This window comes from Sapajus apella, unplaced genomic scaffold, assembly GCF_009761245.1.
Source record: "Sapajus apella isolate SASKATOON/1434 unplaced genomic scaffold, GSC_monkey_1.0 scaffold5, whole genome shotgun sequence".
NCBI lineage: Eukaryota > Metazoa > Chordata > Mammalia > Primates > Cebidae > Sapajus > Sapajus apella.
In genome coordinates this window covers 41,584,311-41,610,715 of record NW_022436945.1, presented here as the reverse complement: position 1 = coordinate 41,610,715, position 26,405 = coordinate 41,584,311, and the positions used below count along the sequence as shown (strand labels likewise).

The window sequence follows — 26,405 nt, the reverse complement described above, 5'->3', positions numbered from 1 at the left end:
GGAGTCTGTCATCTTAAATTATGTGGAGGCTGGGTTGCTCTTTCAGTGGTTTGTTATCCTTATTTTTCCAGGTGTTGTCTTTTAAGACTTTCATTTCAAACCCTGTTGATCTTGTCCTTTTAGCAGTGTCAGAGGTGGGAAATTTCACTTTGCTTTTCAAAGTTTTTCAGTTAACTCTGTAGCGTTTTACCCCACACAGTTTTAAAATTCAGCAAATATGCTGAGGGACTATCACCCTTAAGCTTGAGGTCCCTGTGTGAAACTTATTAGGAGAATTAGTCTCCTAGTTTTGTTACACCAGCCCTATGTGAACACCAAAAGCTGTCCTGGCTTCTGCGTTCCTTAGCAACAATATTTTACACAGGTCAGGCCTCAATTTTCAGCCTCTAGCCCAAGCCATAATTAGGAAATACTCACCGGGAAAAGACAGATGCTGGAAAAGATTCTCCCCATCTCTGAGGCAGAGGTTGTAGTGAGCCAAGATCGTGCCACTGCACTCCCCCCTGGGCAACAGAGCAAGATTCCATCTCAAAAAAAAAAGATTCTCCCTATCTCTGGAATTTTAGACCTTCTTTCCCATGCTCCCACAGCTCTTCACTACCTTTAAAAATATGATTTTTATTATTCATTTAGCTTTTTAAGTTGTTCTTAGGAAGAATATTGGCCTGCTTCAAACTAGTTTGGCCTTGTTCAAACTAGTTCATTTTACCTAAGTACAATTTCCTGTTATTATTATTGCAGAGATAGAATCTGTCTTTGTTCCCCAGGCTGGTTTTGAACTCCTGGGCTCAAGTGATTCTCCCACTTTGGCCCCCCAGAGTACTAGGATTGCAGGCACGAGCCACTGTACTTGGCCCCTGTTATTTTTAAAGGTGTGCAGAATACTTAATATTTATGAGCTCTTTTATGTAGTGTTCTTTAGGTATTTTGTTGTTGGATTTCAGTTTTTGATGTAGCATATTTCTTAAAATTGATTTTTATTGGAGTATAATGTATGTATGTTAAAATTTGACCAATTTAAGTATGCAGATTGGGTTTTGACAAACCTAAACATCCTTGTAACCATCACAATCAAGAAACAGAAAAAAAAAATTATATACTGTTACAGGGTGTTGCTGTATTGCTCAGGTTGGAGTGTAGTGGCAATGTAATGAGGCCTTTGGCTCTCCAAAAAAAAAAAACAGAAAAAAAGTAGCCAGATGTGGTGGATATGCTTGTGCTCCCAGCTACTTGGGAGGCTGAGATGGGAGGATTGCTTGAGCCCAGGAAGTTGAGGCTATAGTGAGCCATCGATTTTGCTGTTGGACTCCAGCTTCGATGATAGAGCAAGACTATCTGAAAAAAAAAATTGTCACTTTATACAAAAAAGGCTGCTGAGATTTTGTTTAGGGTTTTATTTACTCTATAGGTAAAAGAAAATTGGTATCTTAGCAACATTGAGTCTTTTGATCCTTGAACACAATATACCTCTCCATTCACTTAGGCCTTTAATTTTTCTCAGCAGTTAGTATACCTTTAATGGTGGTCTTTATCTTGTTCATTCAGCAAGTACTTATTGAGCATCTGTTCTGTGCCAGGTACTGTTCAATTTGCTGGGGAACAAAGGAGATGTAAAAGCCCTGCCTTTGAGGAGCTTACTTTCTAACTGAAGAAACCAGGTGAGAAATTAGTGAGTTAAATATATGCTAGATGGGTATTTTGTACTGTAGAGAAAACCAAATCAAGGCATAGGGGATTGGAGTCTGTGAACATGTGGGGATAGAATAGATATCTTAGTTTTGGCTGCTTTGACAAAAATAGCATAGGCTGTGTCCTGTTGAATTTGGATTGCTAGTATTTTTTTTTAAGACTAAAACAAATCAATATTCATTAGGTTTATTGCTGTAGTTTTCTTTTTTTGTGGTATTTTTGTCTGGTTTTGATATCAGGATAATGCTGGTGTTTTAGAGTGAGTTTGAAAAATGTTCTCTCCCACTTAGTTCTTTGGAAGACTCTGAGGAAGATTGGCTTGGTGATAGTTGAGAGTAGAATAAGCACTCGTTTCAAGTTTTGTATTGTTCCATTGATGCCCCATTTGACTCATTGTGTATTACAAACTATAATTATTACTCCAGTGCTGGTAATCATAGAGTAGTACAACCTAGATTGAATGGCAAACAAATGTACAAAACATTTTATTACTATTGGGTTCTTTATGTACTAATATTTTATATATTAATGCTTTCCATATTGATGTTTTAACGTTTAAAGGAAAACATCAAGGGTTTACTGAAAAGCAAAAGTTTTGGAATGTGTCTTGAGTTTAATAAATAGGTATCCACTCTTCCTACATCTTAAACAAGCACTTTGTATTTATTTTTTTGAGATGGAGTCTCACCCTTTTACCCAGGCTGGAGTGTAGTGGCGAAATCTTGGCTCCATGCAACCTCTGCCTCCCAGGTTCAAACAATTCTCCTGCCTCAGCCTTCCAAGTAGCTGGGATTATAAGCATGTGCTACCATGCCTGGCTAATTTTTTTTTTATTCCTTTTTTTTTAAAATTTTGCCCAGGTGATTAGACTAAAGGCCTGGCTAATTTTTATGTTATTATTAGAGATGGGGTTTCATGTTGGCCAGGCTGGTCTCAAACTCTTGACCTTAGGTGATCCACCTGCCTCAGCCTCCCTAAGTGCTGGGATTACAGGTATGAGCCACTGTGCCTGGCCTTAAACAAGCACTTTGTAATGGATTTATGAACAGTCATAAAAATCTTTAGTCAGTGAAATGATTTAAATTACTTTCTAGCCAGAAAAATATTCTAATATACATCTAAAATACTTAATTAAAAAGTGTTGAAAAAATATTTGGAGATCAAAACTTTTAGGTCATCATAAAGTAAATTAGTAACCTTAAATTTTGGCTTCATTCTTTGACATGTGGATATTCAGTTTTCCCAACACTATTTGTTGAAGAGACTGTTTTTTTTGCCACTGGGTAATCTTGGCACCCTTGTCGCAAGTCATTTGGTGGTATGTGCAAGAGTATTTTTTTTTTTTTTTTTTTTTTTTGAGACGGAGTTTTGCTCTTGTTACCCAGGCTGGAGTGCAATGGCGCGATCTCGGCTCACCGCAACCTCCGCCTCCTGGGTTCAGGCAATTCTCCTGCCTCAGCCTCCTGAGTAGCTGGGATTACAGGCACGCACCACCATGCCCAGCTAATTTTTTGTAGTTTTAGTAGAGACGGGGTTTCACCATGTTGACCAGGATGGTCTCGATCTCTTGACCTCGTGATCCACCCGCCTCGGCCTCCCAAAGTGCTGGGATTACAGGCTTGAGCCACCGCGCCCGGCCTTAAGAGTATTTCTGTTCTGTTCTATTGATCTATAGTTCTGTCTTTATGTCAGTACCACAGTGTCTTGATTACTGTTGCTTTGTAGTGTGTTTTGAGATAAGAAAGCGTAAGGTCTTCTAATTTTTCATTGTTTTTCGAGATTGTTTTGGCTACTTGGGGGTCCCTTGAGATTCTGTATGAATCTTAGGATGGTTTTGTTCCTATTTCCGCCAAAAAATGTCAGTGAGAATTTGATAGGGATTATATTGAATCTATAGATTGCTTATGGACATTTTAACAGTATTAACGCTTTGAGTTTGAAAACATGGGATGTTCTTCCATTTTTTTGTATCTCTCTTTCATTGCTTTTAGCAATTTTTTTGTGGTTTTCAGAGTACAAGTCTTTTATCTCCTTGGTTTATTCCTGAGTATTTTATCCACCCTACCTCTCCCCCTTTTAAAAAAAAAAAAAAGAGAGAGAGAGAGATGGGGTCTCTGTCACCTAGGCTAGAGTACAATGACACAGTCATGGTTCACTGTGACCTTGAATTCCTGGGCTCAAATGATCCTCCTATTTCAGCCTCCCAAGTAGCTGGGACTAAAAGTACATGCTTCCATGCTCAGCTAATGTTTTATAGAGATGGGGTCTGAAATTCCTGGTTTCAAGCAGTCCTCCTACCTCTGCCTCCCAAAGTGCTAGGATTATAGGTGTGAGTCACCATCCTTGGGTTTTCCTTTTTTAATACTATGGTAAATGGGATTGTTTTAAATTTTCTTTTCCAGTTCATCATTGTTAATGTATAGAAACACAGCTGATTTTTGTTTACTGATTTCGAATCCTGAAACTTTGCTGAAATCATATATTAGTACTAACAGTTTTTTTGTGGATTCTTCCTTAGGGCTTTCTGCATATAGAGCATGTCATCTGTATACAGAGATAATTTTCTTTCTTTCTTATTTGAGTGCCTCCTATTTATTATTCTTGCTTAATTGCTCTGTCCAGGACTTCTAGTACTATGTTGAATAGAAGTGGTGAAAGTAGGCATCCTTGACTTGTGCCTGATCCTAGAAGAAGTGGATATACATGATTACTTATTTCTTCTTGTACTTCAGTTTTTCGAAATCATGCCACTAGATTGCTTTATATTCTAGATGACTTTTCATCTTTTCCTCTAATAGTTTGTAATTGTCTTTTTTTCTTGATAGGAAAATATATATCTTTATCATATTCTCAGATGTTTCCTGCTTGGGTCATAATATCTATTAACTGTTAGGTGGAATCCCTTTTCCCTTGGACTTCCTGCTTCAGTCTTGACAGGTTGGAAGCTGCTGTGTATATGTCATTCTGAGATATTCCATGACTGCATTTCTGGGTTAGATTTACTCTTTTTTAGATGTTATATCTTCCTCTTTTATGGCATTCTTCCTTTTTAGCTGGAATGTCTTTTATTATTATTATTTTTTAAGACAGAGTCTCACTCTTTTGCCCACGCTGGAGTGTGGGGGCACAATCTCGGCTCACTGCACCTCCGCCCCCGGGTTCAACCAGTTCTCCTGCTTCAGCCATCCCAGTAACTGGGATTACAAGTGTTTGCCACCATGCCTTGCTAATTTTTGTATTTTTTAGTAGAGACAAGGTTTCACCATGTTGGCCAGATTGGTCTTAAATGCCTAACCTCAAGTGATCTGCTCTCCTCAGCCTCCCAAAGTGCTGGGTTTATAGGCATGAGCACTTCGTATTGCCTTGAATGTATTTTAAATTAACTTCAGTATACAGAGTACTTAAGATGTAAATATTTTGAATTCTTGCATGTCTAAAAATAGCTTTGGCCTGGCTCATAATTGCTTGATAGTTTGGCTAGGTGTAGAAATTTAGATTCAAATTAATTTTCTCTTACAACTTAGAGGTTTTTGCTCTGTTCTGTTAAGGGTCTAGATGGTAAGATGTCTGTTGCTACTCTGTCTCTTTACTTCATAAATAATCCTTTTTGTCACTCTTTTGGAAGCTTTAGTATCTTATCTTTATCCATTGTAGTTGTAGAATTTTATGATTATGTGTTTAGATAGGAATTGTCTTTGCCATTCTTTGCTGGACTCAGTAGGTTCTTTCAGTTGAAATGCAAATGCCTCCCTTCATTTATGGAAAATGTTCTTTTATTATTTCTTTGGTATTATTTCTTGGTCTTTCTATGTTTGCCCGTTTTGGGATATTTACTGGCAGAATGTTGGCTTTCTTGATTGATCCTCATTTCTTTATCTCTTAAGTTTTCTGTCTTTTTTTATTCTGTATTTTGACAGATTTCTTAAGTTGTATATTTCTGACCTGCGAATGTTTATAAATTGTTAATGAGTAGCTTTTGCTTGTTTTCTGCTGGTATCATTTCAACACAACACAGGATACTAGCTAAAAGTATACACAATGGAACCAGACTGCCAGACCGTGTGGGTTTAGATTCCACCTCCACAACTTTAAAACGAAGACCATGGGCAAATTATTAATCTCTTTGTCCTCAGTTTCTAGTCCACAAGTGAGGTTAATAATACCTACCTTGTGGGTAAAGGAATCACATTTGTTAAGATTTGTTACAGTTCTTGGCATAATAGACTCTTGTATTGTTATTTGTTTAATATACCTATTTTTGTTTTATTGAATGTGGTATCTTCAGTAGTCCTTTGAGGATATTTCATTCTGAGATTTCTTCTATGTCCTGGAAAGCTGTGATTTTTTTTTTTTTTTTGAAGTCAGTTTGATCTATTTATTTTTCTTGGTATGGGTGGGACATAGTGGCTCAGTACTTTGGGAGGCTAAGGTGGGAGGATTTGCTTGAAGCTAGGAGTTGAGACCAGCCTGGGAAACATAATGAGACCCCATCTCTACTAAAAAGTTAGTGGAGCATGGTCATGCCTGTCTATAGTCCCTAACTACTTGGGAGACTGAGGCAGGAAGATCACTTAAGCTCAGGAGTTCAAGGTTACGGTGAGCTGTGATTGTGCCACAGCACGCCAGCCTGGGCAACAAAGGCTGTCTCTTAAAAACTAAAAAAAAAAATAGATAAAATCTTTATCTTGGTCTTTTTCTAGCTGTTGTTTCTTGTATGTCTGGGGATCCTTATTGTTAGTTCATGATTCTTGCTAAAGAACTGTCTTGAGTATATTAGGCAGCTGCTGTTGATTTCCTATATTGTAGTGGTGGACTTATTTTCTCATTGCCATCTTGGAATGAGAAGACTGCTCATTGCCATCTTGGAATGAGAAGACTGTTAACTCTTTGTACATAGTTGGAGCATCTCTTGTTTGCTGGCAAGTTAGGTGTAAGGCAAAAGATCAGGGAACCTGTTTTTAGGCTTAGAAGCTTTCCAATTGCCGTATAGATATGGGCTCTACGGATACATTCACACCAGAAGACCCAGTTTCTTTCTGTTCAGTTTAACTGTCTTTAGAAAAAAAGAGTATTTCACTTTTTGTATCTACAAGGGACACCGGTCTTTGCTTAGTCATTGAGGGGGTAGGGAGAAAGAACAGGTGAAGCTTTCTCCTGTTTTCAGCCTCTTTATCTGCTAACACGGAGCCTAGAATCTCTGAAAGATTGACTTAGACCTCCGCTGTAGCCTTTCATGTATAGATTTTGGGCTGTGCTTTACTTGGTTCTGTTTAAACTTAATACACTTGGGTCTGCTTTCCTGTTCTTCAGAAATCTATGGTAAACACTTTCTCTCTGTCTGTTTCATTGTCTTGTAGATTTATTCTTTTTTGTGTGTTTTTCTCTTCTTATCTGCACAGACTTTCTGCATGGAGGGGTGGCAGACATGAGTGTTTATCATCATCATCTCTTTCAGTCTCCAGGTTTCTTTAAAATAAGGTGTGGGAGAATGAAAGAAATAGTCATTTCACTCCTAAATACTTCAGTGCATTTATTTAAATAAATAAATAAATAAATAAATAAATAATAGTAATTATTTTTTTTAAGATGAAATTTTGCTCTTGTTGCCCAGGCTGGAGTGCAATGGCATGATATTGGCTCAATGCAACCGTTGCTTCCTGGGTTCAAGTGATTCTCCTGCCTCAGCCTCCCAAATAGCTGGGATTACAGGCATGCACCACCAGGCCTGTCTAATTTTGTCCATCTCAGCCTCCCAAGTGCTGGGATTAAAGGCATGAGCCACTGCACTTGGCCTCAACATGTTTATTTTAAAGGACAGGATTCTTTTCTTTTTTTTTTTTTTTTGAGAGACAGGATCTGGTCTTGCTGTGTCACTCAGGCCAGAGTGCAGTGGCCTAGTCATATAGCTCACTGCAGCCTTGAACCGGTCTCAGTGGTCTTCCAAAAGTACCAAGATAACAAGCATGTGCCACCGTGCCCAGCTAATTTTTTAAATTTTTTAGTAGAGATGAGGTCTCACTGTGTTGCCAAGGCTGTTCTCCATTTCTTGGTGTCAAGTGATCCTCCCACTTAGGCTTCCCAAAGTGTTGGGATTACAGGTGTGAGCCATCACACCCAGCCAGTATTTTCTTTCATAACCTCAGTATCATTACCACACCTAAGAAAATTAACAATAAATACTTCCTTAATATCATAAAACACCTCGTTCATATTCAGATTTTTTCAGTTGTTTCAAAAATGCTTTTTCGTTGTTTTATTTGAATCAGGTACATACCTCCCAGTTATGTTTTTTGAGTCTTTTTAAAATTTTCTCATTTTCAGTCATGCCTAGATAATGATTGAATCTTTTTTTAAAAAAGGTATATTTGGGAGAGGAATGACATCAGTTTGTAGATCACCTTTGATAGAAAATGTTTGAGCAAGCTATATGTTGTATAGTTTTGTTCTCTCTAATATCCTAAGAAAACAAAACCCGCCCCAAACATGCTTCCGTTTTTGTGGAATGTTTTAAACATATACAACAGTATATAGAATAGTAAAATGAGCTATCTACCCATCACCTACTTTTAGTAATTTATTTATTCAAGACCTCTTGTTTCATCTATACCTTAATCTCCTCACCCTCTACTAATATTATTTTGAAGCATATTCCACATATTATTTATCCGTACCACAATAAAGACTTCCAAGTCTTTTTACCCTCCATGTTGAAGGAACTGGGTCAATTTTTCTTTATAGTGTTTCATGTTCTGCATTTTCTTATTACTTCCTTTTGATGTCATTTTATTTATTCCTTTCTTGTATTCATGTAACTGGAAATTTCATGTGAGACAGTGTTTCTCAACCTTTTTTTTATTGCCTTCTTAAGGAGTTCTAAAATTTTTAGAGCTTTTTTTTCCCTAACTGTCTACACTGTATCTCTTCCCCAGACCTGGGGACAGACTCAGAAGTGTGATTTGGAGGGTGAGAAACTGTTTAAATTTACTGTTTAAGATTTCTTTGCCTTCTCGAATGTGACATTGCTACTGTTGAGAATGTATGATCTAAAGGTTCATAGATTCTAGTTTGACTCTTAACAAGAATATTCTGTAAGTAGTACTGTTACTACATTTTATATCATGATATGCGGTTGCCGCAGTGTTTAAGATTGATCATTGAATTCAGTTGGTTACAATATGATCCATTGTGAAATTCACCATTAGTTTTTCTCCTAATGGTTTTTAGTATACATTGATGATTTTTGCCTATTTATGTCATTTCTTTTGTTGTTCTTAGTTGAAATTTTTCTTTAAAGTACTAGCTGTCAGTACTTTGGCCCCTTTGCCTACCTTGAAACACAGTTTGACTGGACAGGCAAGGAAAATGCTTTGTAAATTTCCTATTATAGGTTGAATATCTCTTATCTGAAATGCTTGGGATTAGAAGTGTTTTAGATTTCAGATTTTTTCAGATTGTGAAATATTTGTAGTATACTTTTCAGTTGTATATCCCAAAAATCTGAAATGCTTCTTTGAGTGTCATGTCATTTATCAAAAAGCTTCATATTTTGGAGCATTTCAGATTCTGGATTTTTATATTAAGGATACTCAACCTATACTTAGATGCATTTTTTAAATTAACCCTTGGCATACCATCAGTACCCACTGGAATTTTATTTTATTTTATTTCATTTTGAGCAGTTCTGACTATGGAAGGACTAATAATTTCATGACTGCCATTTTTTCTTCAAGGTCTTTGAAAGAAGAAAGGTAAGATATATGCAAAAAGTTTTTTTTATTTGGCCAGGTGCAGTGACTCACACTTGTAATCCCAGCACTTTGGAAGGCCAAGGCAGGCAGGCAGATCAGTTGAGGCCAGGATTTCAAAACCAGCCTGGCCAACGTGGTGAAACCTCGTCTCTACTAAAAATACAAAAAAAAGATTAGCTGGGCGTGGTGGCGGGTGCCTGTAATCCCAGCTACTTGGGAGGCTGAGGCAAGAGAATTGCTTGAACTGGGGAGGTGGAGGTTGCAGTGAGCCAAGATCGAGCCATTGCACTCTAGCCTGGACAACAGAGCGAGACTCTTGTCTCAAAAAATATACATATATAAGCCATCAAAGATTTCAAAAAATTATTCAACTATTATTTAATGCTGAAATTACAAATAAAGTAGAAATATTGGTAAGTTGATAGGAAATTAAAGATATACATTAGAAATCTGGAGAGGTATTAGAAATCTATTTGAAATGTATGTGGGGATGTATCTGGAGAGATGTTAGAAATGTATGTGAAACCTGGAAGCAGTACAAGATGAATATGCTCCAGATTGATGCATGGATGAATTAGTCAGTCAGTTGCATTCAGAGGACATTACCCATGTCATGTAGATACACTTTCAAAGCCTGAAAAAATGGAATAAAAATTTGGTTGTGTTATGTTTAATTTTTAAGTGTCAGTAATTTTTTATTATCCCTTTGTTCTTGTATAAATTATTCATAAAATGACTTGAAAACATAAAGCGTCCATTGAACCAAGAAGGTGTAAATAGTGATGACTGTTCTGTATCCCGAGGGTTGACTTGATATTCTAGCTACTCTTTGGTCACAAGTGAGAGTTTTACATTTGTTCGTTTGTCTTATGATAAACAATGCAAATAATATGTTACCATGCTTCACAATTTCTTTTTATTCAACCTGGCCCATCTCTGGCCAGTAGGAGCCCCTTCAAATTTGCTTCTAAATCTTTTTGATATGACCATATTAGGTTTTGATAGCTTCCTTGCTTTCAAGCTTGGAGTTAGTCATTTTATATGGTTCAGAATTAGAGTGTGTGTGTTTGTGTGTGTACACATGCATATATGTATATTGTATATGGAGATGCATTCATGTATATGAGAGAGGGAAAGTGTGCACTCACAAATACATATATACGGTGGAAAGTGTACAGATGTGGCAAATTGTTAACTATTGATGAATCTAGGTAAAAAATATGTGGCTGTTAATCTTAATCTTACTATTCTTTAAGGGGTAGGATACCTATTTAAGTTACCTGTTTTTCCAACTACTTATTCTGCTCTTGAGGTTTAGCATGTTTTCTTATGTTTATTGGTTCTTTATGTTTCTTTTTTTTTTTAATAGTTTATTACTGCTTCATATCTTTTGTCTATCTTTTTTTCTTACTGATATGTAGTATCTTGTTAGGAATTTTGAATACTAATCTTTTGTGGTATATTTTCTCAGTCCATGGTTTGCCTTTTCATTTGTTTTTTTGGGGATTTTGGGGATTAGAAAATTATAAAATTAAATTAGATTTCAGATTTGAAATAGAATGGATCCAAATATATTAATTTTTTTCTTTAAAATTTGTGCTTGCCTTGTTTTCCTTTAAGGTTTATGATAGTTTTAAAAAGTTATTTTCTCCCCTATCCATATGAAGATATTGTGTGTTTTCTTCTAAAAATTTCTGTTTTGCCTTCGTATTTGGGTCTGACACTTGGAATTTATGTTTATGTGTGGTAAGAATGAAATCCAATTTAATTTTTTGCCCTATTTAAGTAGCTGTTGTCTTTGTACCATTAATGGATAGTCTATTCTTTCCCTCTTTGTTTATAATGCTACCTGTTTAGTATATGTATGACTTTTTTTTTTATTGCATTTTCGGTTTTGGTGTACATTTGAAGAACATGCAAGATAGTTGCATAGGTACACACATGGCAGTGTGATTTGCTGCCTTCCTCCCCATCACCTATATCTGGCATTTCTCCCCATGTATATGTATGACTTTATTTCTGATCTTCTATCTCTATTTTGAAGGACCTGTATTATAAGGTTTGATTATTTGTAGGACTACTCTTTTTGTTTTCTTCTTCAAATTACTGTAGCTTTTCTTAGTCTTTTGCTCTTCCACATAAATATTAAGATCAGTTTGTTTAGTTACATACACACTCATATACATAGACCATATGGACACAAATCAATATAAAATATTAATAAGACTCACATTGCATTCATAGATTTATTTAGAGAGCATTTAGAGGCGAGGAAACTGAAATTCAAGCAAAGTGAATAATTCGTTCAAGATATCTGAGTCATACTCTTTCCTTTGCATACTTGTGAGGGCCAGTAATTCATGGGGCATTACCACTATGGTATAACAGTAGCAAGAATCAGAATTTTAAGAGCACCAACAGACATCTAAAATGTGTAAGTGAGCTCCATGAAACATAGAAATTTGGTCTGGGAACAGTGGCGCACGCCTGTAATCCCAGCACTTTGGGAGGCCAAGGTGGCTGGACCACCTGAGGTCAGGAGTTCGAGACCAGCCTGACTAACATAGTGAAACCCCATCTCTACTAAATACAAAAAGTTAGCCAGGCATGGCAGCACATGCCTGTAATCCCAGCTACTTGGGAGGCTGAGGCAGGAGAATTGCTTGAACCTGGGAGGTGGAGGTTGCAGTGAGCCAAGATCACGCCATTGTATTCCTGCCCGGGCAACAAGAGCGAAACTCCAAATCAAAAAAAAAAAAAAAGTAGAAATTTGAATTTATATGACAGATAAATTAGGGACACAAATACTGTAGTTTGGCTTACAATTGAAATTATTTTTTTCCAGTACATTTTAGAAAGTAACCATTTTACCAACGTTAAAATCATAGTTTTGTAAGAGAACATCTGTAAAAATATTGTAGACTGAGCAAACAGTGAGCATAGACTTGGAGGTGTGACAAAATTTGGTGTCTGTGGGGAATAGCAAGTAAATAGGAAAGGTTAAATCATGCGAGACTTGGAAGAAATAAGCCTGAACCATGGGGACCAAATCTGGAGTTCACAAAGGAGTTGTTATAGGGAGCAATTTTTATATCTCAAGGAGTTTGAGTGACATGATCAAATATGAATGTTAGAGTTACGTGATATAAAGCAAGGGATGGATTCAAGAGGGCTGGGACTGGAGGTAGGGGATAGGAAGAGGAATTTATGAAAATTAATTTCTGTCACAGAATTGGGAAAATTGTGAAGGAGTAAGGGAGAAAGAGAGTAATGCTTCTAAAATTTGTAGCTTGTGTGAATTTAACATCACCTCACTTTGTTTCCTTAGAACTGAACTTTAGTATTCAGAAGACTTGGGAGGGAGAAAAACCCTATGAATTTATTTATTTTAAATGTATATTATAAAATTAATTTATATTTGTAGCAGTGGGATACCTGTGTCAACAGTCTGTTCTACCTCAGATGTTGTTTTCTAGGAGTAGGCTAAGACAGTTCATACCACAAAAGCAGAAATTCATAATTATATTTTTAGAGTGGAATTGTTCACCAGTTCATCTGCACAGTAGAGAAAACTATTGCTGTTAGTAAATAAGGTGTTGATGACCCTTGGATACAGTTGACATCATAATTCTAAAGCGTTTGTCTGTAATTAATGGGAGCAAGGATCATAGAAGTCAATGATTAGGAGAAAACAGATACTTCACTTGAATTGGTGTGGGGACAATGATAATTTTAAGGATGATGGTATGAGGTTGTTGCTTTTGGTGGCCTTAAAAAAGTAGTTAGATTTAGCACAAGTAATTGCCAATTTAAGGCATACCCTGGAACCCAGAGGGCTTCTATGACAGTTTTTTTTTATAGGATAACGGAATCTTAATCCTGTTGACTTCACGAAGACTATGCCAAAAAGTTGGCCTTGAATCTGATTATTAAGGTGATACCACTGTAGAGAAGACTTAAGTATGTAACCTTGACAGGTCTTCGGTGTCTGAGTCAGGGCCCTAATAGGGAAAGAGTGAATCCTTGTACTTAAGAATATTTTCTTTTTTTTTTTTTGAAACGGAGTCTTGCTCTGTCGCCCAGGCTGGAGCACAGTGGCAGATCTTGGCTCACTGCAATCTCCACCTTCTGGGCTCAAGCGATTCTCCCACCTCAGCCTCATGAGTAGCTGGGATTACAAGTGTGTGCCACCACGCCTGGCTACTTTTTGTATTTTTAGTAGATAGATGGTTTCACCATGTTGGTCAGACTGGTCTCTCACTCCTGACCTCAGGTGATCCACCCACCTTGGCCTCCCAAAGTGCTATTCTTAGCCTTTTGCTTTTCAGGTGTGAGCCACCACACCTGGCCCAGTGACGTTATTCTTAAGATATGCCCCTGCCAGAACTTATTCTCTTCTGATTAATAACTATAGTCAATGTCTTGGCACAGCCCAAGAAGAGAATTACTAGCCCCGCTCTGGAAAGAGCTATCCTGTATACAAAAAGAATTACAGGACTGCAGGCTCAGTGGCTCGCACTTGTAATGCCAGTGCTGTGGGAAGCCAAGGCAGGAGGACCACTTGAGGATAGGAGTTCAAGCCAGTCTGGGCAACATAGTGAGACCTTGTCTCCACAAAAAACTTTTTTAAAAATTGGGGCCAGGTGCTGTGGTTCACCAAGTCCGAGATCAAGGTGCTAGCAGATTCAGCATCTGGTGAAGGCTCGTCCTAGTGCCTGTAATTCCAGCATTTTGGGAGGTCAAGGGGGCAGATCACGAGGTCGGGAGATTGAGACCATCCTGGCCAACATGATGAAACTCCATCTCTACTAAAAATACAAAAAATTAGCTGGTCACGGTGGCAGGCTCCTGTAATCCCAGCTACTCGGGAGGCTGAGGCAGGAGAATAGCTTGAATCAGGGAGTTGGAGGTTGCAGTGAGCCAAGATCGTGCCACCTCACTCCAGCCCTGGTGACAGAGTGAGACTCCGTCTAAAAAAAAAAAAAAAAAAAAAAATTGGGTAGGAGTGGTAGTGTGTGCCTGTAGTTTTAGCTGCTCCAGAGACTGAGGCTGGAGGATCACTTGAGCCTAGGAGTTTGAGGCTGTAGTCAATTACGATCACTCCATTGGACTTCAGCCTGGGCAACAGAGCGAAACCCTATCTCTTAAATAAAAATTTAAAAATGCAGAACTTCAAAGCAGGTATGAGAATGTTTTGAAAGATGTTGGAATGGGTTAGGAGCAGAATATAAGGTTAGCTAGAGGAAAATTTATTGAAGATACTCATTGATGATCTGGGATTCAGTGTCATTCAAAGGAATTGAAACAGCTTCTTATAGTTTGCTGGTTGTCTTAGTCCATTTGGCTGCTGTAACAAAGTATCTCAGTCTGAGTAATTTATAGGCAACAGAAATTTGTTGTTTACAGTTCTAGAGTCTGGGAAGTCCAAGATCAAGGTGCCAGCAGATTCAGTATCTGGTGAAGGCTCATTGTAGTGCCTTCTTGCTATGTCCTCACATGATGGAAAGGGAAGGGAACAAGCTCCCTCAGGCCTTTTATAAGGGCACTGATCTCATTGATGAGAGTGGAGCCCTCATGACCTAATCACCTTCCAAAGGCCCTTCATCTTAATACTATCACATTGGGGATTAAGTTGCAACTTAAGAATTTTGGAGGGGCGCAAACATTTAGACCATAGCACTGATATAATTCTTTGAAGTCTGGGCACAGTGACTGTGTATAGTCAACCTTTTAAGCAAAGAAAATGGTGCCATGAGGAAAACAGTACATATTTGGGATTTTTGTTTAGGGATTAATACCCTGTGGGAAAATTTTTGCTGGATCTCTTATGTCTCTTTAGCACTGGTCAGATAAATTATCCCCCATCTTCTCTCCTCTGCATTTACCGCAGATAGGCCAGTTTTCTCATGGCTCTGCATAGCTTGGTAATGTCATACCTATTGTTTGCTTTGTCTCCTTATCTGCCTTATTATCTGTAACTTTCTCTTCATATCTTGACATTATGTCTTCCCTTCCCTAAGTGTCAGCTTATAATTTTTGCCTTAGGTTATCCTTTTAAAGTGAAAACAGTAGCTCCCAAACTTCTTTGACCACAGCTCACAGTGAGAAATATATTTTATGTTGTGACCTAGTACACATAATATACACTCATAAACATATATTTGAAACAACAGATTCAGGAAATACCCTTTACCATAACTAGGTGTCCTGCGCTCTGACTCCCCACCCCCACCATATTTCATTTTTAAAATGCTGGTTATAACACCTGTATTTCTGTACCAGAGGGTAAAAATGTTTGTAATTTTGTTAAAGGTATTGACATAATGTTCTCTATAAAGTTTATATCAATTTATACTCCCCCCAGCAATGTATGAGAGTAATGACAAAGCCAACATTCTACTATTATCCCATAATATTAACGAAATTGATTTTATAATTCTAAAACTCCCCCCAAAAATATCTCTAGGCCCAGTTGGTTTCACTGCAGAGTCTAATCTATACAATCTCTTCTAGAAAACAGAAAAGAAGGGAACATTTCAAGTATTATCCTGATACTACAACCAGGCAAAGGCCGAACAACAATAACAAACTAAAAACCAGTATTCTTTATAAATAGAGACACAGAAATTGTTAACAAAATACTAGCAAATAGAATTCAACAATAAATAAAAAGAATCTTATACTCTAATAATCAAATGGGATTTATTCTAGGGATACATGGCAGGTTAAATATAAAAAATCAGTATGATCTGCCACGTTAACAGGCTTAAGGAAAAATCACGATCATTTCAATTGATCGTTTGTCCAAAATAATATTACCAACAATGTATTCAATTATGTGTGCTTTTATATACGTATGTCTGTATGTGCTTATGTAAAAGTGAAATGAATGACAGAAATGATACAAAGGATGGGAGGGAGGTATTAGGATTATTTTGTGATACTTGCACTACCCATAAAGTGATTTAGTGTTCTTTGAAAGTAGACTTAGATTCGTTGTAAATGTATATTGTGAATTCCAGGGCAACTACTAAAAAAGTAAAAAAACAAAAAAGGAAGTATGCTAAGAAAGGAGAGAAAATAGAATCATATAAAACTACAACGGGCAGAAAAAGACTGGAAGACTAAAATATGAATAAAGAACAGAAAGCAATCACAAATATGGTACATACTAATCTGTGTCAATGATCACTTTAAATGTGAGTGATCTCAGTATACCAATTAAAAGACAGTGCCAGAGTGGATGAAAAACCAAGGCCCAACTTTGTTTTCTGCAAGTAACTCACTTTAAATATAGATACGTAGATTGAAAGAAAATGATTGGAGAAAAACAGTATGTTAACACTAACCGAAAGAAAGCATGAATTACTATATTAATTCAGACAGAGCGGCTTTCAGAGCAAAGAAGTTATTTGGAATAAAGAGGGATATTGCATAAATAATGATAAATGGGTCAGTTCTCCAAGAAGATACAGTAGTCCTAAACATGTATGCAGCTAACAGTGGAGTATCACCGCATGTGAAGCAAAAACGGATAGAACTGCAAGGAGAAACAGATCAATCTACTTTTATAATGGAGACTTTAATACCCCAGTATCAGAAATGGACAAATCTAGCAGGCGGAAAATCAGTAAAGACATGGATGAACTCAACATTGCTGTCAGTATATAATTGATATCTGTAGACTGCTTCATCCAATAACAGCAGAATACACATTTTTCTCAAGTCTACATGAAACACTCACCACAAGAGACAAAATTTTGGCTCATAAAATGTACCTTAACAAATTTAAAAGAATAGAAGTCAGACAGTGTCTGTTCTCAGACCACAATAGAATTAAAGTAGAAATAAGTAACAGAAAGATAGCTGGAAAATCCCTCAATACTTGAAGATTAAACAACACTCTTAACACATGGGTCAAAGATTCTCAACAGAAATCTATTATTTAAATTTTCATGTTTTTTGCCACACTACACTGATGTATCAAGAGAAATCTAAAAATATTTTGAACTAAATGAAAATGAAAACAACTTAACAAAATATGTGGGATGCAACAAACACAGTGCCTAGAGGGAAATTTATGGCATAGAATGCATATATTAGAAAAGCATAAAGATCTAAAAGTTTCTATCTTAGGAAACTACAACAGGTAGAGCAAATTAAATCCAAAGTAAGCAGAAGATTGGAAATAATGGAAATTAGAGCAGAACCAGTGAAGTGGAAAACAAGAAATCAATAGAGAAAATCAACAAAACCAAAAGCTGGTTCTTTGAAGAGATTAATAAAATTGAATGCTTCCAGCTAGGCTAAGGAAAAAGGACACAAATTACTAGTAAAAGAAATGAAAGTAGAAATCATAACAGATTCCCATGGATATTAAAAATGTAAAATAAGGGAATATTATGAACAACTCTGTGCCCTCAAATTTGATAACTTAGATGAAATGGACCAATTCCTTTAAGGATGCAATCTGCCACAAGTCATACAAGAAATAGATCATCTGAATAGGCCTATATCTATTAAATTGAGTCAACAATTCTTTATAATCTTCCAAAATAGAAATCACCAGGCCCAGATAGGTTCATTGGTGAAGTCTAATTCTACAAAACATTTAAGGAAGAAATTTTACCAACATTAATGGTCTCCTTTGCAAGACAGGAGCAGAGGGATTACTTTCTAACTCACTCTGTCAGGCCTGTATTACTCTAATACCAAAACCAGACCAAGATATTGCAAGAAAAGAAAACTAGACCAATATCTCTTACGAACATTGATGAAAAAATCCCCAACAAAATATTAGCAAATCAATTTCAGCATTTATAAAATGAATTATATGCCATGATCAAGTGGGATTTATCCCAAGCATGTAAGAAATTAATATAATCCATCATATTAATTGGCTAATGAAAACAAAATCGTATGATCGTATCATAGATGTTTAGAAAACATTTGACAGAACCCAACACCCATTCATGATTTAAAAAAATTAAAAAAAAAAAAAACTCTCTGTAACTGGAAAACTTGGAATAGAGAGGAACTTCTTCAACTTGAGAAAGAACATCTATAAAAAAAATCTACAGCTCAGCAAAGTGGGAGGGGGATAAAAATGTTCTAAAATTAAATTTTAGTGATAGTTGCACAACTCTGTAAATATACTAAAAAAATGCTGAATTGTAGGTTTTAAGTGTGTGACTGTTATAGTATGTGAATTGTGCCTCAGAGTGGTGTAAACAATAATTTTTTTAAAAGAGGTAAAGGGACATAACAGCCTGAATGCAGTAAAGAGCATCACTGAATTAGGTGTTGGTGTTGGGATATGAATGGAAAATTTAAAAGTGTTTTGTGAATGTGAGAATAAAACTGTAGCTAATGTCATATGTAATGGTGAGAATCTAGAACTTAAAGTTTCCAGTAAGATTAGGAACAGGATAAGGATGTTCCCTTTTACCACTCCTTTTCAACACCATACTGGAAGTTCTAGCTAATGCAACAAGATAAGAAAATGAAATGTATACTGATTGGGAAAGAAGAGATAAAACTAATTTTGTTTGTAAGATGATATGATTGTCTGTGTAGAAGATCCAAAAGAATTGACAAACAAACTGGAATCAATAAGCACAAGGTAGCAGGATACAAGGTTAATATGCAAAAGTAGTTTATGTTTGTATATACCAGCAGTGAACAAGTGGAATTGTAAAATTAACAACATAATACCATTACATTAATATCTCCCAAAATAAATACTTAGGTATAAATCTAATAAAATATGTATAAAATATGTACAAGGAAAACTTCAAAACTGATGAAAGAAATCAAACAAGAACTAAACAGATGTTCATGGATAGGAACACTGTTAACAAGATGTCACTTCTTTGCAGTTTTATTTTTAAACTCAATATAATCCTAGTCAAAATTGCAGTTTGTTGTATATATCAACAAACTTATTCTAATAAGTTTATATGGAAAGGCAAAAGACCCAGAATAGGCAACTTAAGATTGAAAAAACAAAAGAACAAAGTTGGAGATTCAACATTGCCTGACTTCAAGACTTACTGTACAACTATAGTCATCAAGCAGTGTGGTATTGGTGAAAGCATAGACAAATATTTTAATAGATCAGTGGAACAGAATAGATAGCCCAGGAATAGACCCACATCAATACAGTCATGTGTCACTTAATGACAGGGATACATTCTGAGATGAGAAATGCATTGTTGGATGATTTTGTCATTGTTCAAATATCATAGAGTATATTTACACAAACCTAGATGTATAGCCTACTCTGCACCTAGGCCTTATGGTATAGTGTGTTGTTCTTAGACTGTTCAGCATGTTACTGTAGTGAATACTATAAGCAATTTTAATATAACAGTAATACTTTGTGTATCTAAACATATCTAAACATAGAAAAGGAACGTAAAAATACAGTAAAAGATGATGGCATACTTTATGTAGAGTACTTACCATGGAACTTGTCAGCTAGAAGTTGCATAGGGTGAGTCAGTGAGGGAGTGATGAGTGAATGTGAAGGCCTAGGACATTAGTGTATACTACTGTAGACTTTATATACACTGTACTCTTAGACTACACTAAATGTGTTTAAAAAGTAATTGCACTACAATGTTACGATGGCTACAACAGCTATAAAGTCACTAGACAATAGGAATTTTTCAGCTCCACTATGATCTTATGGGACCACTATCATATATACAGTCCGTCCTGAAACATTGTTGTGAAATGCCTGATTGCATAGTCAACTGATGGTTCATAAAGAAACAAAGACAATGCAATGGAGAAAAGATGGTCTTCAACAAATGGTACTGGAACAACTGAATATCCATGTGCAAAAAAATGAATCTCGGCAGACCTTATACCCTTCATAAAAATTAACTCAAAATGGATCATAGACCTAAATGTAAATTGTAAAAGCATAAAACTCCTAGAAGTTAATATAGGAAAAAATCCAGATGACTTTGAGTTTGGGAGCGAGTTTTCATCCTCAGCATCAAAGACCTCCATGTTAGAAAAATTTAAATTTAATTAAAATTTAAAGTTTCTTCTCTGCGAAAGGAAAGTTTTATTCTTATCAAGAGAATAAAAAGACAAACCACAGACTAGAAGATATATGCAAAAGACATATATGATAAAGGACTTTTGTCCAAAGTACACAACAAACTCTTAACAGTAAGAGAACCAACAAACCATTTAGAAAATGGGCCAAGTACCCTTAGAGATACCTTACCAAAGAAGACATACAGATGGCAAAGAAGCATATGAAAAGATGCATCGTATCATCTGTCATCATAGAAATGCAAATTAAAATGAGATATCACTACATACGTATTTGAATGGTGAAAATCCAAAATACTGACTATCCCCAGTGCTGGTGAGGATGTGGAGCAGTAGGAACTCTCATTCATTGCTGATTAGAATGTAAAATGGTACAGCCTTGTTGAAAGGCAGTTTGACAGGTTCTTACAAAACTAAACATACTTACCATATGATCTAGCAACCAAAGAATTAAAAATTTGTGTCCATACAAAAATCTTTATATGGAAATTGATAGCATCCTTTTAAATAATTGCCAGGGCCAGGTGCAATGGCTCACACCTATAATCCCAGCCAGCACTTTGGGAGGCCAAGGCGGGTGGATCACCTGAGATCAGGAGTTTGAGACCAGCCTGACCAACATGGAGAAACCCTGTCTCTACTAAAAATACAAAATTAGCTGGGCATGGTGGATGCCTGTAATCGCAGCTACTCGGGAGCCTGAGGCAGAAGAATCACTTGAATCCTGGAAGCGGAGGTTGCAGTGAGCAGAGATCACACCATTGCACTCCAGCCTGGGTGACAAGAGTGAAACTCTGTCTCAAAAAAGAAAGAGAGAAAGAATAATAAATAATTGCCAAAACTTGGAAGCAACCAAAATGTCTTTTACCATGTGAGCTGATAAACTGTGGTATATCCAGGCAATGGAATGTCAATCAGTGCCAAAAAGAAATTAGCTATCAGCCATGACAAGACATGGGGGAACATTAAATGTGTATTTACTAAGTGAAAGAGGAACCAATCTGAAAGACTACATATTGTATGATTCCAACTGTATGACATTCTGGAAAAGGCAAAATTATGGAGGTAATAAAAAGATGAATTTGGGTATAGGGTAAGTGAGGGGAGTGATGCATATGCAGAGCACAGAGGGTTTTTAGGACAGTGAAATTATTCTGTATGATATGATGGTGGATGCATGCCATTATGTTTGTCCAAACCCATAAAGTTTACAGCACTAAGAGTGAACGCTAAAGTTAACTGCAAAGGATGTGTCAGTATAGGTTTGTCAGTTGTTATAAATGTATCACTCTGGTGGGGGATGTTGAATATGGGAAAGGCTATGCATTTGTGGAGTCAGGGGGTATATGGGAAATCTCTGTACTTTACACTCAGTTTTTTATGTGGACCTAAAACAGTGGTGTTAAATTAGAAAAGATAAAGGAACCAAATTCATGCTCTAAAGTCTTTTTTTGTTGTTGATACTTACATAGTACTTTTCTGATAGAAGGGTGACTAAAGTGCCTTTTAATATTGTGTCAAGAAGTATTGTTGACGTTTCTGAGAATTTTAATTTTGTCAATAAAAGAAAGTTAATAGCCATAATTGGACTGTGTCATTAAAATCATTCTAGGTAAACAGGATAATAAAATAACCGCTTGATAGTGATGTTGTAAAGACTTACTTAATACATGTCAAGTGCTTAAAACAGGGCTTTACATTACACATAGTAAACTGCTTGGTAGTTGTTAATTATTAGTTGAGAATTGTTATGAGACTTTTTTCTCATTCTGCACAATAGACCCTTGATGATCAGTTGATTATTTTATCCATCCATGGATAACAGCTGTTGGCCCAGGGCAGTCCTTACTTGGGCACTCGAGAAAGTTCTCTGAAATTCCTCTCTAGGAACTTTTAGCTTTCCTGCTCAGAACATCAGAATGGCTAGTATAGTGCAGTCAAGTGGTAAGGGTTTAAAGTGGGTTCTGCTTTAGCCCTGTGTGATTCAGGGCAAATTGCTCCACCTTTTACTTTCTTTCTTTGCCCATCTTATCTCAGGAAATGCCCTTTCTCATTTCCTGTTTGATTCTGAGCATCTACACGGGACTTATTTTACTTCCACACAAATGTCATATGCCTGGCCATTTGAACACACTGTGTTCACTTTGGACAAAAATTTTCTTTCTCACCTCTCCCTCTTGCTTTATTTGACTAGATCATACACATTCTTGCATTTAATTCCAATTCTCCTCCTTTAGGATAACTTTTTTTTTTTTTTTTTTTTTTTTTTGTAATCTTGCTCTGTCACCCAGCCTGGAGTGCAGTGGCGCCATCTCGGCTCACTGCAACCTCCATCTCCCAGATTAAAGCTATTCTCCTGCTTCAGCCTCCCAGTATCTGGGATTACAGGTGTGCACCACCATGCCTGGCTAATATTTGTATTTTTAGTAGAGATGGCATTTCACCATGTTGGCCAGGCTGATCTTGAACCCCTGACCTCAAGTGATCCGCCCACCTCAGCCTCCCAGAGTGCTGGGATTACAGGTGCGACCACTGCACCCAGCCTAGGAGAACTTTTCTAACCAATTCCCAGCAAACTGGTTTGTATCTCTATTATGCTTTCCCTTCACACCCTCATGATGTTTCAAGCTTTTTGTCCCCTTTACAGTTGCCCTGTAAATTGAGTTCCCAGAAGGGTTAATGAGATCTGACCTGTTTATTGACACATTCCCAATTCTTGGCATGTAGAGGAGGCTCACAATAAATGTTCTATATATTGATGAAATAAAAATACTAGAATTGATGTTACTTAAAATTTGGTTAGCATTATTTCAGCATCTGCTCTTTTTTTTAACAGAATTTTTATTTTTATTTTTTCCTGCAAAGCTGCTGAAACTCAGAAGCTGATTGTGTTACATTGTAAGATGCCTTTGGATAATTCTACAGTCCTCTTAGATGAATCTTTAGAACTTGGCGAGTTTCGCTAGATACCTTCAATCATCATTTTGAGCTCAAAGGTATGCTATCTTTGTTTTGTTTTTTTTTTTTCCCCTTAATCATGTTAGGGTGGGATTTGGAGTGTCCTGGTGGACGCATAGGACAAGGAATTATAAAAATACTTGGGGAATGATCTGCTACTTTCCTTGGCAGCTTTTATTTATCTTTAGAATTTTCATTCTTACGAGGAGGAAGAAAGTTATTCATTGGGAAACATGATTGAAATCCAGATGTAAAGTATTTTATTTTTAGCAATTCCTGAAATTTTTCAAAATTAGTGCTCAAAGTAAGAATTATAACTTATCTCTTCCTGAGTTAAAGGAAGATAATTTGCAAATGACTGAAAGTTGAAAAAGAATTATTTCCTGCCAGGTGTTGGGTATAGAGATAAAGTGTCAGTGGAGTGAGGTAAAAGAAGGACCAGACTGCAGCTCCTATATACAAGCAAGTTTCACCAGGATCTGCATACCACCAAATTCATCCAGCCTGCTGCCTGCTTTGGTATGAGCTAAGAGTGGTGTTTGCATTTGTAAATGGTTGGAAAAAATCTCAAGAAGACTAATTTGTAATACATGAAAGTTATATGGAATTTAAATTTTAGTGTTTATGAGTAAAGCTTTATTTGAACAATAGCCACTTATTTTTTATGTTTTGTATATGACTGCTTTTAGCTTGTAGCAGCAGTTAAGTACAGTCATGCATTACATGGTCAGTGATGGACCAAATATGCTACAGTGGTCCCATCAAATTATAATGGAGCTGAAAAATCCCTATTGCCTGGTGACATCATGGCCATCATGTCATCATGAAGGCCTTTTACAGGGCCTTTTACAGAATAAGCCTAGCTGATCCTTGCTCTACATGGCTGGAGAAGTATTTATAGATTTGAGTGCTATGGTTTGAGAGATGAACTGGGGGGATATTAGACGGAGGTAGGAGTTCGTGCCAATTCTCAGCGACTTATCTGTACTTTTTTCTTTTGTGGAAAGTATAAGCCATACTCTCATTATATCACCTGTGTTGTTTTAAAATAATAAATTAGGGGAAATGGATTCTTCTATTATTTTTATTCTAAAATGAATATAAATGGGAATATGTAGAAAGAAAATTAGTATGCCACTTTGTTTTTAATTAAGTTTTAATGTTATCATAATACCTTATGTACCTAATATCTTCAGTACTTAAGAGACTAGTTGATGACTGACTCAATGAAACAGAAATAATTCATTGGGGATGAAAGTACACTGTCCCTTTGGAGTCAATGGATAGGCCTAAAGGATATAGTTGAGGAACTCTTTTGTAATCAGACACAGGCAAGTTAAGTACTATATTAGGACATAGAAGACCATAATTTTCGTGTTTACCTTCTTTGTCTCTTGAGAACACTTAGTTATGTGACTCGGGGCACATTTACCATTCTGAATCTAATTGCTTCATTTCCAAATTAGGGAAAACTAATAACTTTCCTATCTGAAAGCAGGAGTCTTGGTGGTTTGCTAAATTACAAGTTTCCTAAGAGTAAGTACTGTGCCTTTTTAGCTCACACCTGGATTCCCCAACCCCACAGTTAGCATAGGCCTGGCACATAGTTGGCACAGAGTAAGTATCCAGTGAAAGAACAAAGTATGTGCTGGTTCCAATATGTATTATATTTACGCATGATCAAAAGTCATTGCACTTTTTTTAAAGGTTTGCCTATAGAGACTGGGTGTTTTTGTTAACAGAGGAGAGAATTTTGATGAAAATAGTAATTTTCTATAGATCCTTTAAAAAAATTTTATTTATTTTAATTTTTGAGACAGAGCCTTGCTCTGTAACCCAGGCTGGAATGCAGTGGTATGATCTTGGCTTCCTTCAGCCTCCACCTCCTGGGTTTAAATGATTCTTGAGCCTCAACCACGTGAGTAGCTGTAACTGCAGGCGTGCGCCACCATGCCCAGCTAATTTTTGCATTTTTAGTAGAGATGGGGTTTTGCCATGTTGGATGGGCTGGTCTCAAACTCCTGACCTCATGTGTTCCCACCGCTTTGGCCTCCCAGAGTGTTGGGATCACAGGTGTGTGCCTCCATGCCCAGCTCCCCACCTTTTTTTTTGAAACAGGGTCTTGCTCTGTCACCCATGCCAGAGTGCAGTGGTGCAATCTCAGCTCGCTGCACCTCCCAGGCTCAAGCGATCCTCCCATCTTAGTCTCCTGACTAGCTGGGACTGTAGGTGCATACTACCATGCCGAGCTAATTTTGTTTATTTTTTGTAGAGATAAGGTCTTACTGTGTTGCTTAGCCTGGTCTAGAACTCCCAGACTTAAGTTGTCCTTCTGCCTCAGCCTCCCAAAGTGCTGAGATTTACAAGCATGAGTCACAGTGCTGGCCTAGATCCATTTTCTACAGAAAGCAATCAAATTATTGGTCAGTTTTATTTGTACAAATTGATTATATATTTCTATTTAACAGAAAGAATATAATCTCAAAGAAATCTAGAAACCTCCTCATTATAAAGCTTTAAAATGTATGTACTGTAGGCCAGTTGTGGTGGCTTATGCCTGTAATCCCAGCACTTTGGGAGGCCATGGTGGGTGGATCCTGTGGTCAGGAGTTCAAGACCAGCCTGGCCAACATGGCGAAACCCTATCTCTACTAAAAATACAAAAAATTAGCCAGATGTATTGGCAGGAGCCTGTAATCCTACCCACTTGGGAGGCTGAGGCAGGAGAATTGCTTGAACCCAGAAGGCAGAGGTTGCAGTGAGCCGAGATTGTACCAGCCTGGGCAACAGTGAGATATGTATATATTTTTTATTTAAGTCTCCTGAACTTTTCACAGCTCTTCCACTGAACCTCTTTTTTTTTTTTTTTAGTGGAACTTCTCTATATAGTTTTTTTTTTTAAGAATTCAACTTTTAAAATCTTATCTTGCAGATATCATG

The 26,405-nt window shown here is 36.8% G+C and overlaps 1 protein-coding gene across 7 annotated transcripts in view; it reads left to right on the top strand.

The window, feature by feature from the left end:
* The window catches only part of CLOCK (clock circadian regulator), a 115,350-nt gene that overhangs the window by 10,653 nt on the left and 78,292 nt on the right, over window positions 1-26,405 (top strand). For 5 of the 7 annotated variants that reach the window (XM_032274241.1, XM_032274240.1, XM_032274242.1 and 2 more), the window contains exon 2: window positions 23,373-23,503. The exons of the other annotated variants lie outside the window; for them this stretch is intronic. The gene's annotated coding sequence lies outside the window, so the exon portion shown is untranslated. The remainder of the gene's footprint in view (window positions 1-23,372; window positions 23,504-26,405) is intronic. 7 annotated transcript variants of the gene reach the window in all.